General features: G+C 33.8%; 3 long non-coding RNA genes across 3 annotated transcripts in view; 2 read left to right on the top strand and 1 right to left on the bottom strand.

Moving 5' to 3' along the window:
• Positions 1-3,047: 3,047 nt before the first annotated feature.
• On the bottom strand, positions 3,048-11,087 carry LOC136998085 (uncharacterized). The gene is made up of 2 exons (XR_010888654.1): positions 10,186-11,087; positions 3,048-10,121 (listed from the first exon to the last, which is right to left on the bottom strand). It is a non-coding gene; the product is annotated as an uncharacterized lncRNA (long non-coding RNA).
• On the top strand, positions 8,847-9,435 carry LOC136998084 (uncharacterized). The gene is made up of 2 exons (XR_010888653.1): positions 8,847-9,130; positions 9,195-9,435. It is a non-coding gene; the product is annotated as an uncharacterized lncRNA (long non-coding RNA).
• Positions 11,088-12,481: 1,394 nt separating the features above from the next.
• LOC136998086 (uncharacterized) overlaps positions 12,482-17,541 on the top strand; it is a 30,534-nt gene continuing 25,474 nt past the window's right edge. The window contains exon 1 of the long non-coding RNA XR_010888656.1: positions 12,482-12,802. This is a non-coding gene — a long non-coding RNA (uncharacterized lncRNA). The remainder of the gene's footprint in view (positions 12,803-17,541) is intronic.

The raw sequence follows: 17,541 nt of genomic DNA, 5'->3' as shown, positions 1-17,541 counted from the left end.
ATCTAAACACGCGTTACTCAACAGAAACGCGACATGCATAATGATCAATCGAACTGTATACGATACATCGAAATTAAGTGATCAGAATGATGCATCCAATTAATTCGTTACCTGTTCCACTTTACACACTCTGCACAATTATTTTTATGTTCCTGGACTACCTTCATGCAGACCCCAAACAGGAAATGACCAGCGCATGATGCACTTCATATAATCGAATCGAATTTTAAGTGTATTTTAACGTAATACTAGTCACTTGCATTATAGCCGAGAGTTATGGATTATGATATAAGAATATCATAGATTTTTATTCTGCAACGTTGCGCCAAGAATATTTAAAAATATTATTAATTGCTACTATATATTATATATATATATATATATATATATATATATATATATACACTCACCCGAAAAAAAAGCGGTACACTGAAAATGTGGGAAAAATTCATCAAATTTCAACTGACGATAACTTCGTAAATAATAAAGATAGAAAGTTCTATAAAATATGGAAATGAAGCTAAAAATCTCTACTTTAAGAATCAATTTATTTCAATGTTGCAAAATAAATTTATTGAAAATGGCGGATGACAAAGCGCGAGCATGCAAAATTGAAAAATAATGGTTCGAGTTTGCGACGGTGCACGGTATAAACAAAAAATTGTAGCTTATTGGGATCAAAAGCGTACGAAAGTACAGAGTCTCCTCTTTAAAATGCTTTTTTATGCATCTCGATACGATGATTTTTCGCCGAGAGATTCGCATTTGAAGAAAAAGGCAGATTCTTACTTCAAATGCGAATCTCTCAGCGAAAAATCATCGTATCAAGATGCATAAAAAAGCATTTTAAAGAGGAGACTCTGTACTTTCGTACGCTTTTGATCCCAATAAGCTACAATTTTTTGTTTATACCGTGCACCGTCGCAAACTCAAACCATTATTTTTCAATTTCGCATGCTTTTGCTTTGTCATCCGCCATTTTGGAGAAAATTGTTGCACATTATTGCGTTATGAATTTTCGAACACTAGACATCCAAACTTTTAAAATGGTTTTTAAAAAATCCTGCTAGCTGTATTACGTGCCGAGATATTCAATTTTGAACCAGACCGAATTGCAAGAATAAGAATTCCGTGGTCATCAGCTCCGCGGTATTTTAAAACTCCAAACTCTTCTTACGGTTGTAAGTGTCAATTCTGCTTTTAGCGTTACCCAGGATCAACGGCGTGGACGTGGCAGAAATCTGATCCCGTGTGTGTGTGTGTGTGCGTGCACCACTGGGATAAGGACCTCATGGCTCGTCAGGTCCACGATATTTAACGACTCCAAACCCTCCCGGTGGTGCGTGTACAATTGCGTGTGCGCGCGCGTATATTAATAATGGGTATGACCTCCTCGTGCGCGTATTACCTCATTCATGCGACGAGGTATACTCCTTATTAATGTTCTAATTTCAGACTGCGTAATGTCATTCCACTCTATTTCAAGAACTCTTCGAAGTTCTGGCAATGACTGAGGAGCAGGTATATGATTTCGTACTTTTCTGTTAATATTGTCCCATAGGTGTTCAATGGGATTTAAATCTGGACTCATTGCTGGCCATTCGAGTCGATTTATGCCAACTTCATCGCAGAAATCAAGCACTTTTCTCGCAATGTGCGGTCGAGCATAAACAAAAAGTCAGGGCGGAGAAATCACAAAAGATCTGCAGACATCTCCTTCGGATGCAAAACAATTGATTGAAAAATAATGGTTCGAGTTTGCGACGGTGCACGGTATAAACAAAAAATTGTAGCTTATTGGGATCAAAAGCGTACGAAAGTACAGAGTTTCCTCTTTAAAATGCTTTTTTATGCATCTCGATACGATGATTTTTCGCTGAGAGATTCGCATTTGAAGTAAGAATCTGCCTTTTTCTTCAAATGCGAATCTCTCAGCGAAAAATCATCGTATCGAGATGCATAAAAAAGCATTTTAAAGAGGAGACTCTGTACTTTCGTACGCTTTTGATCCCAATAAGCTACAATTTTTTGTTTATACCGTGCACCGTCGCAAACTCGAACCATTATTTTTCAATTTTGCATGCTCGCGCTTTGTCATCCGCCATTTTCAATAAATTTATTTTGCAACATTGAAATAAATTGATTCTTAAAGTAGAGATTTTTAGCTTCATTTCCATATTTTATAGAACTTTCTATCTTTATTATTTACGAAGTTATCGTCAGTTGAAATTTGATGAATTTTTCCCACATTTTCAGTGTACCGCTTTTTTTTCGGGTGAGTGTATATATATATATATATATATATCAACGTTAAGTAATCATACGCAAATATATCATATTTTTGTCCAAAACGCCAGTAGAAGCGCGACCGCCGAATGAAGATGTTGTCAACGTTTCTTCATATTTGTAACAATATATGAAAGTCTTTATTCTTGTAATCCGTGTTCCACTAGAATGTAAATATGTATATTACATATTAATGAGCAACACAGAGTTATATATACTCATTAAACTGTCTTTTTATTTTTAAATTCCACTCCCGTCCTCTCGTTTGCTTGCTTAATATTTAGTTAGCTTTATTTTATCAATCATTTATAAATTGTGCAAATTTTTCATTTCAATTTTTCTCACACAATGATATAAAGTGATTCACGCTAGTACTGTTTTTAAAACGCATGATTTCGCGATTATTTTGCACTTGATAAAAATATACACGCACGCGAGCTTCCTCAAATGACGAGAGTTCGACAGTCAGCAATTTAAAACTTCGTGTTATAGATATTTTCACGTATGCGTAAATTATATCTTTTATTTAAGAAAAATTTGAGAGCGACTTGGCGGTTTTCGAAAGACTTTTAGCGTAGAGCTCAGTTTCCGCTATTTGCATCCAAAATTAGTATTGATAGACCATTATCGTGATTAATTATTAGATATAAACATTGTTTCGACCATTATTGATAGCATACGGATTTCGAATTTCCGTGCTCAATCATGGGATTAATTAACCCGTGAGATGCATGAGTAGACAAGAATAGATTACTATGAAATTAAAGTATAGCAATAATAAATATATTTAATAATTGTTAATGCATGTACACAAATACTCTTTTTCATTAAATAAATTATTTTGAATATAACATCAATTTTTTCTTTGCACATTTCAATACGCTATCGATTCGAAATCAATTGTGGATTTAAAAAAAAGAATTGAATATGTGACTGGAAATATATATTGTTAAGACTGTAAGTATACAAAAATCTTAACATATTTTACTTATTGTATTATCTTATCTATCATAATTAAACATTTTATAATCATCCGCTATAGAATTAAAGATATCTCTCATTTCTGCTATTTTAAATTACAATATAATTTTATTTAATGGTTGGAATTTACAATAAAAATAATTGCAAGACACAGCTCTTTTAACATTCTAAATTATATTTCTAGATATAGCTACTGAAAGTAGCTGTAGATTATGTTAAAGGCGTTTTTTGTAAACTTATCTCTTACACCTACGAGTTGCACACAATTATAGTTGTTATGTTACCGTTTCTTGTTATCTCTCAACCACATTATCTCGACTGGTGAAGAAACAGTAGATTCTTTCATGGCTGTATTTAAGAGACAAAGGCACGTGGATATTCCAAGAATATATTTAAGGCTGATCTATTTGATTATAAATATTGTTATCGCGCGATAGTGCGTTCTTATTTAATGAATTGCTGATTCCTTATTTTATTTTGTAATCAATTAATCAATAAATTTGCTATTTTTGGTTTTTAATTATGCATTTAATATTTCCAATTTCCTATGCTTTTATTATTGTTAGTGAAATCATCCAAATGTAACCAATCGTGACATAATTTGACTTTGGCTTGTTCTATTCGTGAAAAATCGATTGAGTAAGGTATCGAACGTGAATACTCAACTTCAGGACTTTAGGACGACAGAAGCCTTTCCAAATCCTTTTCGGCCGAAATCCGGCTGACCCATGGAGGCTGTCGGGAGGCTGCAGCAATCCGACGGCTGTTTCTCGCAGCAAAGTTCGACGGAATCATCTCGCAGCAAGATTCGACGGAATCAGCAATACTGTTTTGATTCCTGAGCAGAATCTTTTCCCAGGCTCGAGCTCTCCGACACCTCTTGCCTCGTCTATCTCCGGATTCCACTGATGTTCGCGAAAGTTTCGTATCCTGTCTGCTTCCCGCTCATGTCCTGTCCCAAATATTAATCGCCGAGCCATTGTCCGCCTTGGTTATTTATGCTGTGCCTACGTCTTGATATTCCTCAGCAATTCCCACGTCGTAGGTGTCCAGGATAATACAAATGATACAAATGATACAAATTAAATGACAAAATGATACAAATTAAAATTAATCTACAAACTAATTAGTATTAGCAGAATTATGCAATTCCACCGGAGAAATTTCGATACGCTCGCTGATTTTAAATACAAAAATTGGTGTCCAAAATTCGACCGAGAGCAAGAGGACAATGTTAGAAAATATATATGAGCACCTCAGAGGTATACTATGTTAAATCACATTCTTTCAAAAATTGAGTTATTATTATCAGAAGAAAAATCTCTTTAGATCCTTCTCCTGAAAAATTATGTTCGTGTGACTTAACATAGTATACCTCTAAGGTGCTCATATATATATATATATAAAGAAATCTATATATGCTCATATATATTATATTGATGTATACATATATTAATAACAAAAATGTTACGCAAAGAAAGAAATTAACTTTCTCAAATTGCAAATATGTACACCCCCAACATTTGTCTAACACGGGATTGTTACATCCTACGTACATCCACGTTCCTTCTTTTCGCGACGTTACCGAATAAAAAGTAAAAAAAGAACGGAAATTAAAGGTCGGATGTAGTTCAAATAAGAAGTGGAATCTCTATAAACGCTCCATTAATAATAACATCCGTCTGGAGCTAATTGATAAATTCCGAAAAACAAATTTATCATCATAGAACATTCTCTGACCTTTGTTTTCCTGAATGTCCTCCAAAAGGGAGGAAAATCCGAACATTGCAGAATTTTACTCCTGAAACCAGAAGGATATAAAAATCGAGCTCTCGCCCATGAGCGACTCTTCTTCACGACTCCGATTTAGTTACGTCAGTTTAATTACGTCAGTTATTATACAGCCTTACCTGTTCGGTTTAGTTAAAGAAACCCTGATGGAAATATTTTTCTGAAAATTGCGACGTGAACTAGCCTCGGAATCACGCCAGATCCGAAAGAGCACGCCCAATGGAAATCGGTAACCGCGGTACTCCACAATCTTCGGGAGTTAGGTAACTTACGCGGCGTCGGCAGTAAATGCACGATTCGGTAACTCGCGATATCAGCAATAAGTGCTCGATTCGGTAACTTGCGGTATCGGCAATAGATGCTCGACTCGGTAACTCGCGAAATCGGTATCCGGAAATGGGCGCCAGGTGCGTATAATCGCACCACGGTAACGGTAACTTCAATACTTCTTTTAATATGTCCGGCCGCTCCCCGCTCAGTATATGGCAGAGGGGCGTAGTTCTTTTGATTTCTATTGGAGATTCTGGAGAGGAGATGTCGTCAGAAAAACACCACGTTTAACAATAAAAGTTAATAACACTTATTATTACAGAATCGTGAATTAACAGAGTTGAATAAGCTTTAGAATCTCTTTAAGAGAGTCGGTATCGCACGCAAATCAAAACATCATATTCGCCTAACAGGCGTCACAGAAAACAATACTCAAAATGATAACCAAGAACGATACTTCCCAAGGCGTTACTCTAGACGGTATCCAAGAACGACACTCGAGAAACGGTACTCGAAGACTACAGTCGAAACGATACTCAAAACGATATTCCGGGAACGATACGCAAAACGGTAGTCGAAAACGTTACCTACGACGATATTCAAACACGAAAATCGGAACGCAAAACGACAATCAGAAGCGGCAATCGGAATGATAAGCCAAAACAATACTCAGAGAAACATTACGGTAACCGATACGGCAATAGATTTGCCAGATACGTTCCAGTCTCCTCTCAAAACTGCGACTCCCGAGATTCCGCCAAGAAACGACGCTCCAGGACAGGCCCCAAAACGGTAACACCGTAAGACACGGAGACAGAGGGAGTCCTGCCAGAGACATCCAGTTTCTTTAAAGGCGTGAATCCGGAATCTCGCCCAGAGACGACGTTCCAAGGCCAAATCCGTACTAACGGTAATATATGGATTTCGGTAGCCGACAAAAAGGTAATCTCGACGGTAATTTCGATAGAGGCACTCAAGTTTCCACGACGAGTTGATCGTTACGCCCCAAGGCTGAATTCAAACTCTCGCTGCAAAACGGCACTGCACTCCACGCAAATTCCGCGACTCGAATTCTCTATCAACTTTATCAAACGGTATCTTCTCAAGACAATGGTAACATACGGTAACAGGTAACTGATAACTCCGGTAAGACGAAGACAGTAACAATATAATCCGGCAAACGATAACTGATAACTCCGGTAAGACGGAGACGGTAACGATATAAGTCTTTCTCGGACCATAAGCGTTTGGACTGTCGACGGCTCAGCGCCTCGAAGAGGGCTACGGTAACACGGTAACCGGGGCCAGCTAACCTCCGACTCAGAAATTCACGGGAAGCGATATCGACACTTCTTATTTCGATACTCAAGAATAATCGGTACTTTAGCGGTAACTGTCGGTAACGAATGTGTCGGAGGCGTCCGCTTTGGCCGGTATTACAAAATTATATCTACCCTGGGTGATGGCCTTACAAAGACGGTACGGCTACGCTCGTCGGGACCCTCCTCTGGAGCTGCTCCTTCCCGGTTGCTGGTTCGTCAAACAGTGGTTTCTCTGAGGTTCCCCTGGCCCATGTCGAGTCTCCACGCATCGGTCAGCGCACTCTGTTTATAATTTTTCCTCGAGTCGCCTGTCGATCGTAAACAGCTCCGACCTCGTCAATTGTTTATTCTTTATTTGTTTATCTCTGCCTTCTTGCTCGCCAACGGCCGATACTTCAAAATAAGGGCCTCTGAATTTGCCGTCCTCCGGTTCGATCTGCCCGGCTGGCCAGGCCACGGCTACATCGACCGTCTGTTTGGACTCTCGGTGATGGCGACAACGTCTTTCGGCATCCGGTTGCACTGCCGTGCTCCCTCTATCTGGACCTTGTCGGGGCTTCCCCGTAACCTCGGTCTTGCAAAATTGGAGGATCGGTAACTGCTACTATGACAATGTTTAAGGCGAGACTCGATACATAACCTTGGTTTCGTATGTTTTCCGGGCTTCCTCTTTACTGTCGAGGTCATCCTTCGAAATCCCACGGCGTTCGCTTCTTCTTGACGTTAGTTACACAAAACGATAAATTGGCCATACACCCTAACGCCAAAATCTTAAGTTTATCGGTAGATTATAACAATTAAATAAAAGCGCAAGACCCGTCGAAGCGGGAGAAATCGCTCCCTCCTCGACCGGGGGGACGCAACTCCAAATTCCGCCCCCTTTGGCCGGGCTAGTGCCCTTGTGACGGGCGCGACGGAAAGCGTCACGTCACAAAATATAACGAAATTTTGCTGAAATGTATTTAGAAATTTCTTTCAATTGACCCCATTAATTAATTTCATAAATATTTTAGCAATTTTTCGTTAAAAAGTAACAGTTTTCAGTTTAATTCAGTAAATTTCAAAATGTCTAATATTTCAAAACTCTTTTATTATTTTTCAACAGTGTATTTTAACTTTTCTTATATTTCATAGTATTACATTAAATTTTCATACGAAAAATTATGATTCATTTTGAAATATATTCAGTAATTTTTTAAAAACTTTTATTTTACTTTTCATTGATTTCATTGATTTCATAGTACTTTCAGCAAAATATTTCCATCAGGGAAACAGTTTTGCTAACTTGTTCATGCACATTTTTTTTTCTTTCAAGTGCTCAGTTATATATCTTCCTAGACAAAAGATATTTTTTCAGACATCTTTTAAATGTCTTTAAGACATGCGTGTTGTCACTTAAATTCGGATATGGCAAATAGAAATAGTCGCAAATAAAACAATTTTCATTACTTCACCCCTCTAGACAAAAACTCTAAGCAATAGTCCAACTTCAGCTGTTACGCATATATGCAGAATTTATGCAGCCGAAATACGTGATCCGTGATCCGGACCTGATCAATTCAATTGCTATTAAAAATTTCGATTATTTCTGTGATCATGAAAGAGTTATAAACGAAGAGTGTGAACTAATAGTCAGCAGGAATTTATTCTGTCTGCGGGGCAATCAGTGGAGCAAAATGCGAAAGCTTCTTACAAGGAAAGGGACCCAAGTGTCCCCCTCCGATTTTGACGAGCTTTAAATATGTTGTAAAGTAGTTCAAAATAAGAGACACGTATTTTTTTTATGTGCTTTCTCGCACGTTTAGGGTTGAAACAACCCCTACAAGCTAAAACGGTTTTTTTGGTTTTAACTGAATATCGTCAAAACTGTAAAAGGTATCAAAAAATGTTTCGAATAAAAGTTGCATGGTCTTTTATGAGCTTTATAACCGTGTAGGTCGATTTTTAAAAAAATTTATATTTTTTAATTTACTCTTACCCCATCTTATTATTTTTACGAATTTTAAAATTTTTGTTATGACAAAAGTTGTAGCATTTTTTACGCTGAATACAACCATATATGATTTTATTATGTTTCGAAATCGCATCTTTCAGAAATGAGCTGTCAATGTCGCACTATATGCGTCGCGCTGCGATATATGCATATATATGCATAACGCATCGTTTGTGCCGCTTGTGTAATCAATGTTTGTCGCGCATGTGTAATTGATAAGATGAATAAAATTAGAAATAAAGATTAGCATGTTATGAAGTATTCGGAAAAATGTTCTGATCAAAGAACAAAGTTCACTAAAGTTGTTGCCAAGGCATCCCCTCTATTTTACACTTTTATAGTCGCATTTCAAGTGTATTTATAGCGCAGCGCGTTGTCATATCCCGTCAGTGCATATATTACGCTTTAAAGTTGTGCGCTTGTTAGTGATTACGGAAAAACAATATATAAAACAGCATCAAAAAAAGAACAGCAAATTCACTATAAAGTAAGTATTATTTTTTTGTGCACAAATAAGGAGAAATATTTAATTGTTACCATATATTTTTCAGAATGGTTCAATTAAATCCATTTAACGTAATAATGTTAGTATACGTAACTTTTTCGGCCCTTAATCTATCAACAAGTCCGATAACATCTGAAGAACGAGAAATGGCACATAAAATAGAATCTATGCTGAAAGAAATGCGCGATGAGAGATACGAAATGGAAGTAGAAGAATCTTTAGATTATGAAAACGATAACGATATTCCAACAACAGAGCAATTCGAACTAGGAGATGAAGAGGAAGAAGGTGAGCTATTGGACGCAAATCCTAAAGTTATATGTATTACAGATGAACGTATTCGGGCACAGGAAAATTTAAATGTACCAGGATGTAAATCCAGGATTTACATCCTGGTACATTTAAATTTTCCTGTGCCCGAATAGCCCATCGGGCTAAATCAGCGTCGTGAACAATAATTCTATTTTCAAGAGCTGTATGAAAATTATTTAATGTATATTCCGAAATTTGTTTTAATTTTTCGAATCTACTGCCACCTTGATTCACTTGAATTTCCCATCGTCGTAATTGACGTAATGAATATACTTTCCGAAATCTTTGTTTTACTCCTTCTAATGTTCTTGGCCTTGTTGTACTGCTTTTCCAAAATTCGACTGCATTTTTTTTATATCCATACGGAATACGTTCATCTGTAGTACATATAACTTTAGGATTTGCGTCCAATAGCTCATCTTCTTCCTCTTCATCTCCTAGTTCGAATTGCTCTGCTGTTGGAATATCGTTATCGTTTTCATAATCTAAAGATTCTTCTACTTTCATTTCGTATCTCTCATCGCGCATTTCTTTCAGCATAGATTCTATTTTATGTGCCATTTCTCGTTCTTCAGATGTTATCGGACTTGTTGATAGATTAAGGGCCGAAAAAGTTACGTATACTAACATTATTACGTTAAATGGATTTAATTGAACCATTCTGAAAAATATATGGTAACAATTAAATATTTCTCCTTATTTGTGCACAAAAAAATAATACTTACTTTATAGTGAATTTGCTGTTCTTTTTTTGATGCTGTTTTATATATTGTTTTTCCGTAATCACTAACAAGCGCACAACTTTAAAGCGTAATATATATGCACTGACGGGATATGACAACGCGCTGCGCTATAAATACACTTGAAATGCGACTATAAAAGTGTAAAATAGAGGGGATGCCTTGGCAACAACTTTAGTGAACTTTGTTCTTTGATCAGAACATTTTTCCGAATACTTCATAACATGCTAATCTTTATTTCTAATTTTATTCATCTTATCAATTACACATGCGCAACAAACATCGATTACACAAGCGGCACAAACGATGCGTTATGCATATATATGCATATATCGCAGCGCGACGCATATAGTGCGACATTGACAGCTCATTTCTGAAAGATGCGATTTCGAAACATAATAAAATCATATATGGTTGTATTTAGCGTAAAAAATGCTACAACTTTTGTCATAACAAAAATTTTGAAATTCGTAAAAATAATAAGATGGGGTGAGGGTAAATTAAAAAATATAAATTTTTTTAAAAATCGACCTACGCGGTTATAAAGCTCATAAAAGACCATGCAACTTTTATTCGAAACATTTTTTGATACCTTTTACAGTTTTGACGATATTCAGTTAAAACCAAAAAAACCGTTTTAGCTTGTAGGGGTTGTTTCAACCCTAAACGTGCGAGAAAGCACATAAAAAAAAATACGTGTCTCTTATTTTGAACTACTTTACAACATATTTAAAGCTCGTCAAAATCGGAGGAGGACACTTGGGTCCCTTTCCTTGTTAGTCCAAGTTTCTCGGTAAAAAATTTCTCATATATAATCATGTAGCATTTAATAGAGTTATACAATATTTTACATAATTGTGTAAAAATATATATAATTATACATGACGAAATATAAAACGTTATATATATATATATATATATATATATATATATATATATATATATATATAAATGGAGCGACTGCAGTATAGAATTACATGTAAGTACTTTTTATACAATACATACTTATATATAATGTCCACAATATTTTATATATAATTATATATGAATCTCTGTTAGTCTAATATATGATTATGTATAAGTCTTGTATAAATCATCATCATGTATAAACATATATAAGTAAAAAACAAATTTCAGATATAGTCATACGCAATTGTATACGATTTTGTATAAACGAGAGATTCTGGCTAATTGTGTCACTTTTTCCTTAATTTCACTTAATGCCTTGATTTAGAAATATTTTACTTTTCTAAAAGTTTCTATACCTTTTTCTTATCGCGCGCGTGCATGCAAGAGAGGAATATAAACAAAATAAAATAAAAAAACACTATTTTACATTTATAAGAGATATATGTTATTTATTGTATTTCTAAATAATATGAGAAAAATAAATAACATGAGATATAAATATATTTTATGAGTGATACAAATAGTTCGAAAATTAGTGCTTGGAATATTTAAAGAAGAGATTTTTAAGAAAGGACCTCATCAAGTTACTCTTACCCATACAGCACAGAATATTGCAGCAACATTGCGGCAATATTGCAACATTCTAGCAACATTGCAAGAACATTGCAATTACATTGCAGCAATGTTACAATCTTGCAAGTTGCAATGTAATATTGTTGAGACATTATTGCAACCTGTAATTGTAATATTTCATGAGAATGTGACAGCAACATTGCAATAACATTGCAATAGCAATATTCGATAATCGCTAGTTTGTTCGTTTACCGCTATGCGACGCGCGTTGCAAAATCTATCTCGTATTTAAGTTTTAGTCATGATGATTATATGAAACTTGCAAAGAGTGCCCATACAGCACAGAAAGTTGAAATAACGTTGCTGAGACGTTGCAATGTTGAATGTTGAAGTGTAAAGGTTTTTTCAACATTGAATCTATGTTGAGTTTTCTATATTGATTATTAAATGTTGCTATAACGTAGAAACAACATTTAACAATTATTATCTTTTGAAATAATATAATAATTATTACAATAATTATTAATAAGAAATAATAATATAATTATATATATATATATAATTTATTATATCATATAAAATTCTAAAAAATATATTAATTTAAATATGTATATTAATTTGTTGGTTTTTTTTAAAGGAGCAATATATAATAATAATTTTGTCATGTGTATACATATATATATATATATATATATATATATACACACACACACACACACACACATGATCCTTCTTTTAAATAATGAGGCACGTCGTCGGTCTAATCTAACCGTTTGATCGGATCGACTCAACTCGTTGTTCTGCTCCGAACCAGATGGCCGTAAGAGGGCAGACCTCTCAGAGTCACACCGTATCTAATCTAACTAACTCGAGTTCTGTGATTCGTTTCGAAGTTCGCTTCTTGTGTGCACGTGGTGTGTTATAGTGCGATATAATTATCTGCTGCGTTGTTCAAAGTATTTCTATATCGGAAAAGAGTTAAAAGCAGGTATTTATATTTTATATCAAATATATACATGATTTGTCTTTCTGTGAAATGAAATAATAACAGTGTGGTTAATTTTTTTTTAGAGTGCTTCGAACCCAAAGAGTTATCTCACACATAATTACATCTAGACTTGTAAGTTTCTCGTTTTTTCTTTTTTGTTATGTTATTCTTCCTGTTTTTTCAATAAATCTATGTATAACTTTCAAAGTACAGTAGTGTAATTAACCGGTTTTAGAGGTTATCTATATTATGCATAAATATTACAAAAAGCTGTATTTTGTATTTTTGTACTGGAAAAAAGGATGCTAATGAGAATGATAAAGAGGTTATGTGCATGCTCATTACATATTATTTATAATATGAAACTTTTATTTGTAATCTTAATTAAAAGATTAGAGAAGTTTATATAAACTTTTACATGTAACTTTTGGTTCCTATCTATATATTTATATATGGTTTTTGTCAACCAAGATAAGAAAGAATGTAGATAGATTGAAATGGTCCAATCTGTATATATAAAATCACTTCTAAGATCTAAAATGTTCTATACACATTACTTAATTAATTTTTAAATAGAAAATAAATATAATGACTACTCAACCAAATAAAAAGGTAAAAAAATATTCAGAACGGCACTTAAGACGTATAATCGATCAGGAAACCCAGTTTGATTACGATATGTTATTAAATATGCCAGGATGCTCACATTGGTCTGATGTACAGAATAATATTTACACCAAAAATGAAGTAATACAGTATGTGTTATATTTGTCATGATTTAATGATGAATTGTTAGATGAATTATTTTCTAGTTCTTTCGATCCAGTATACATTAATGTTGTAATTTTCTACTCAAAAATATAACTGTTATATACAATATATTTTATATTACACTTACATTGTTGAGTGGAAAATATAACAATGCAATGTCACTGTTAATAATATTTACTGAAAAATATACCATTAGATTATGTGTATATTTGGAGTAAATAAAAGTGTAATTTTTAAAATTAAAAAAATATATTAATTGGCTCTTTAGTTTTATCCTAAAAGATAAGAAGAGTATAAAGCTGTTAAGAACCTAAGCTAGATGTTCGCGTTTATTTATTTATTTACATTAATATGATATCACAGATGTTTCGGCCTTGGGCTTAGGCCTTTCTCAATGTGATTAAAACGGTTTTGTTACATTAAAATATGGAGCGTGAAATTAACATATCTTATTAATACAGTTTTTTACTATAATCTAAAAAGTAATGTTCGCATTATCTATTCTCATTCGCAATTTCTCTCCGACGCATGTTGAAACGGTGATATATAAACGCAATCCGGCGATCGATGCGGTATGAATTATATGTTACTTGTTCAAAAAAACCATCAGTGAATGTAAAAGGAGTCCCAATAAAAATAAGAGTTTATTAAGAAAAATTGAATGGTCATTTTTTAGCCATGTGTCAATTCTCAATTTCAACTTAGTTGAGACTTTGTAAAAGAGTGTTAAAAACCTTAGTCAAGATATAAACCAACTATGGTCAGAAACTATTACTTTTTAGATTATAGTAAAAAACTGTATTAATAAGATATTATGTTAATTTCACGCTCCATATTTTAATGTAACAAAACCGTTTTAATCACATTGAGAAAGGCCTAAGCCAAGGCCGAAACGTCTGTGATATCATATTGATGTAAATAAATATAATTTTTAAGTATAATTAAAAAAAAAATTGTTTTTGTCATGAACAATTATTATAGATTATGTTAATATGATATCGTTAATAGTCAGATTACTTTTATAAAATGTTAATTTAAAGTTTTTTTAGTTTAATTGAAGATATTTACATTCATTACTTAATTATCTTTATTTACTTATATTTAGAGAGAGAAATGCTATTCAGTTGGAGGAAAAAACGTTTAATGAATCGGTTCAATGTGATGGCAATCATAAAGTAGTACTTAACATTAGTGACGATAATAACAATGATATGACAATGAGCAGTAACAATGATAAAAGTTATAGCGAAGGCAATTCAAATAGCTTGAATAATTCTTTGTCTACAAACTTCGATAGAATTCTTTTAGATAATGAAATCGAATTCAAACGCGAAATTCAAGAATGGGCCATTAAATTTAGAATTCCTCATAATGCCATTAATGCACTATTACCTATCTTAAATAAGCATACAAGTTGTAACTTTCCAAAAGATAGCAGAAGTTTATTACAAACGCCTAGAACGACAAATATTGTGCCTATAAGTGGAGGCAATTATTATCATTTTGGTTTAAAAAGAGCTCTTGAAGCATTATTGAAACATCGTAAAAACATTAGAAACGATGAAACTGTTTGTCTTTTAATTAATATTGATGGATTGCCATTGTCAAAAAATATTGAGGGCTCAGTCTTTTGGCCAATTTTATGCTCGGATAATGTTTCTAAACAAGTTTATATTGTCGGATGTTTTTGTGGAAAAAATAAGCCAACACATGCTGAAGAATTTTTGCGACCATTTGTTGATGAAGCTGTCGAATTAAATCGAAATGGATTTTTATATAATAACATACAAATTACAATTAATATCTCCGCTTTAATTTGTGACGCTCCTGCTGCAGCTTATGTTTTATCAATTAAACAGCATACTGGTTACAATTGTTGTCGGAAATGCACTATTCGAGGGGAGTGGATTGCTTTGTTGGGACATATATAGTACGCCCGTCCTGAACCAGTTATCCAAATGTCACTTTGTGGAATATAAAAAGAATTAAAAATTAAAATGTCACAAAATTATAAATTAAAATTTAAACGTTATAAAATAAGCTATGCAACACGTACCTCAATGCCGGCTATTTATAACATGAATATAAATTTATAAAAGAGATAGCATATACTCGCCAAATAACACAAGTATTCTATAAACATTCTATAAAATGTTGCACATCTCGGGTTGCCGATTCCCGAGACGATGCCGTCCTTTACAATATGTAATAAAAAATGAGGGATTCTATTTAAAAAATTTAACTTGACCTTTATATGATCTTGGGAAATCCACTCAAATTTTTTCGAAAATAATATAAAACGTAGTAAAGCGACTTTTTATAGAAACATTAAAAGAGGAACCACAGCATGCTTACAATTATATATTTTATTGTAAGAATGTGTGCAATTTTACAGATGTAATTATTTTGTTAAAAGTCGTGCAGGACTTAATTCGAATAAATAATAAACTACAAGTGGATATAAGAAATGTTAACCGAATGCGTGACACAATTGTGCAAATAAATCAAGAGGTACACAGAACATCCTCGGAAAATATTGCCCTTCCCAAGTCACTCATGGAAAATGCCGAGAATGAATCTCGAAAAACAACGCGAACACCGGACCTACTACTCGAGGACTATGACAGTCCCCCGAAGCAAAGGCGTTGACCAGAATCCGTGACCGAAAACCACGAGATTAATTAAATAATCTTTGCCATTTGTGTTACAATAACACATTGGCACAAATATAAATTAAAATACGCATCCGCGGCATCTCTCAACCCGGTCTAAAGACCTTTCTTTATGTATAAACTATATTATCAAGATTGAGAAAGTTACTTTATAAAAGTAATTCGTTACCGTTACCGTTCTTTGTTCTAAAAAGTAACTCGTTATCGTTACTCGTTACCAATTTTAAAATGGAACTTGTTACCGTTGCCGTTACTCAAAAAGTAACGAATCGTTACAATTTCCGTTAACTGGATGCGCGAATGGTAAAATTCCATCACCAAATCTGCACCAAATGCGGGTATTAGCCGATCGTACATCTCTGGTAAAAAAATCACCATGATGCTAGGCTGGCGCTAACTTACTTGCCCCACTGCCTGATAAGAAGCTAGTATGGCATGCAGACTAGCGCTAGACACAAAATCATCACATTCTTCCAGTCTAATACCCGACCGTTTTTTTATATATAATGTACATTTTTCAAATTTACTCTATATATCTACGAATTTATAGAAAAACTAACAATAAGAAAACTTTTTAATTTATATTTACAGCATCTAAAAATTTTTAAGAAAGCTTGTTTACAACTTATTAAAAATTTTTTTTGTAACGATAAAAGTAACTATTAAATTCGTTACTCGTTACCGAAAAATGTAACAAAATTACTTTTTTCGTTACAAAAAAAATTTGTAACGTCGTTGCCGTTACAGTTACCGAAAAAAAGTAATTGTAACGGTAACGGCGTTACAAGTAACGCGTTACTTCCCAACCCTGGCGTTAATAAAGAATAGAGTCAATAAAGATTACAGTGTTGATTTTATAATATTTTGTGTTATATAGATATGTTATCTTAAAATAGTGTGTAGATAATATTATTTTTTTACATAATATAATATATAATAGAAAGACATTGAGAGCCGTCGCGGGATGTTAGTGCGAAATTTTTAATTTTTTTTAAAGAAATTAATTTATTAGGCTACGTGAAACAGTTAACTTTGTACACAGATCTCTGGTTCGAGATACTTAAAGTGTACGAAAATTTTAGTACATTGTTCTCACATATGGAGAATCAGTATGTACTGATAGGAATTATTAGAAAGAAAGAAAGAGAGAAAAAATATCAGGGCGCGAGTGGCTAAACCGGGAATTGAACCCGGGTCTTCCGCTTGCCGGGCGAATGTTCTGACCACTAAACTACTCTGACCCCACGCTTCTAACATTTATCTCTCCTAGATTAGGAAGTCAACAAATCTGTAACAACAAATTATATTTTTTTACTTTGAACTATTCAAATAATTCGGATATATAAAATATCCTATTTTAACTGAATCTAATACAAATATGTATATGCGTGTCATGATAAGAGCATGTGCAGTGTACATAAACATGTG

The sequence above is a fragment of the Linepithema humile genome, chromosome 2 (genome assembly GCF_040581485.1).
Source record: "Linepithema humile isolate Giens D197 chromosome 2, Lhum_UNIL_v1.0, whole genome shotgun sequence".
In the NCBI taxonomy this organism is placed as follows: Eukaryota; Metazoa; Arthropoda; class Insecta; order Hymenoptera; family Formicidae; genus Linepithema; species Linepithema humile.
This window is presented reverse-complemented; position numbering and strand designations above follow the sequence as displayed.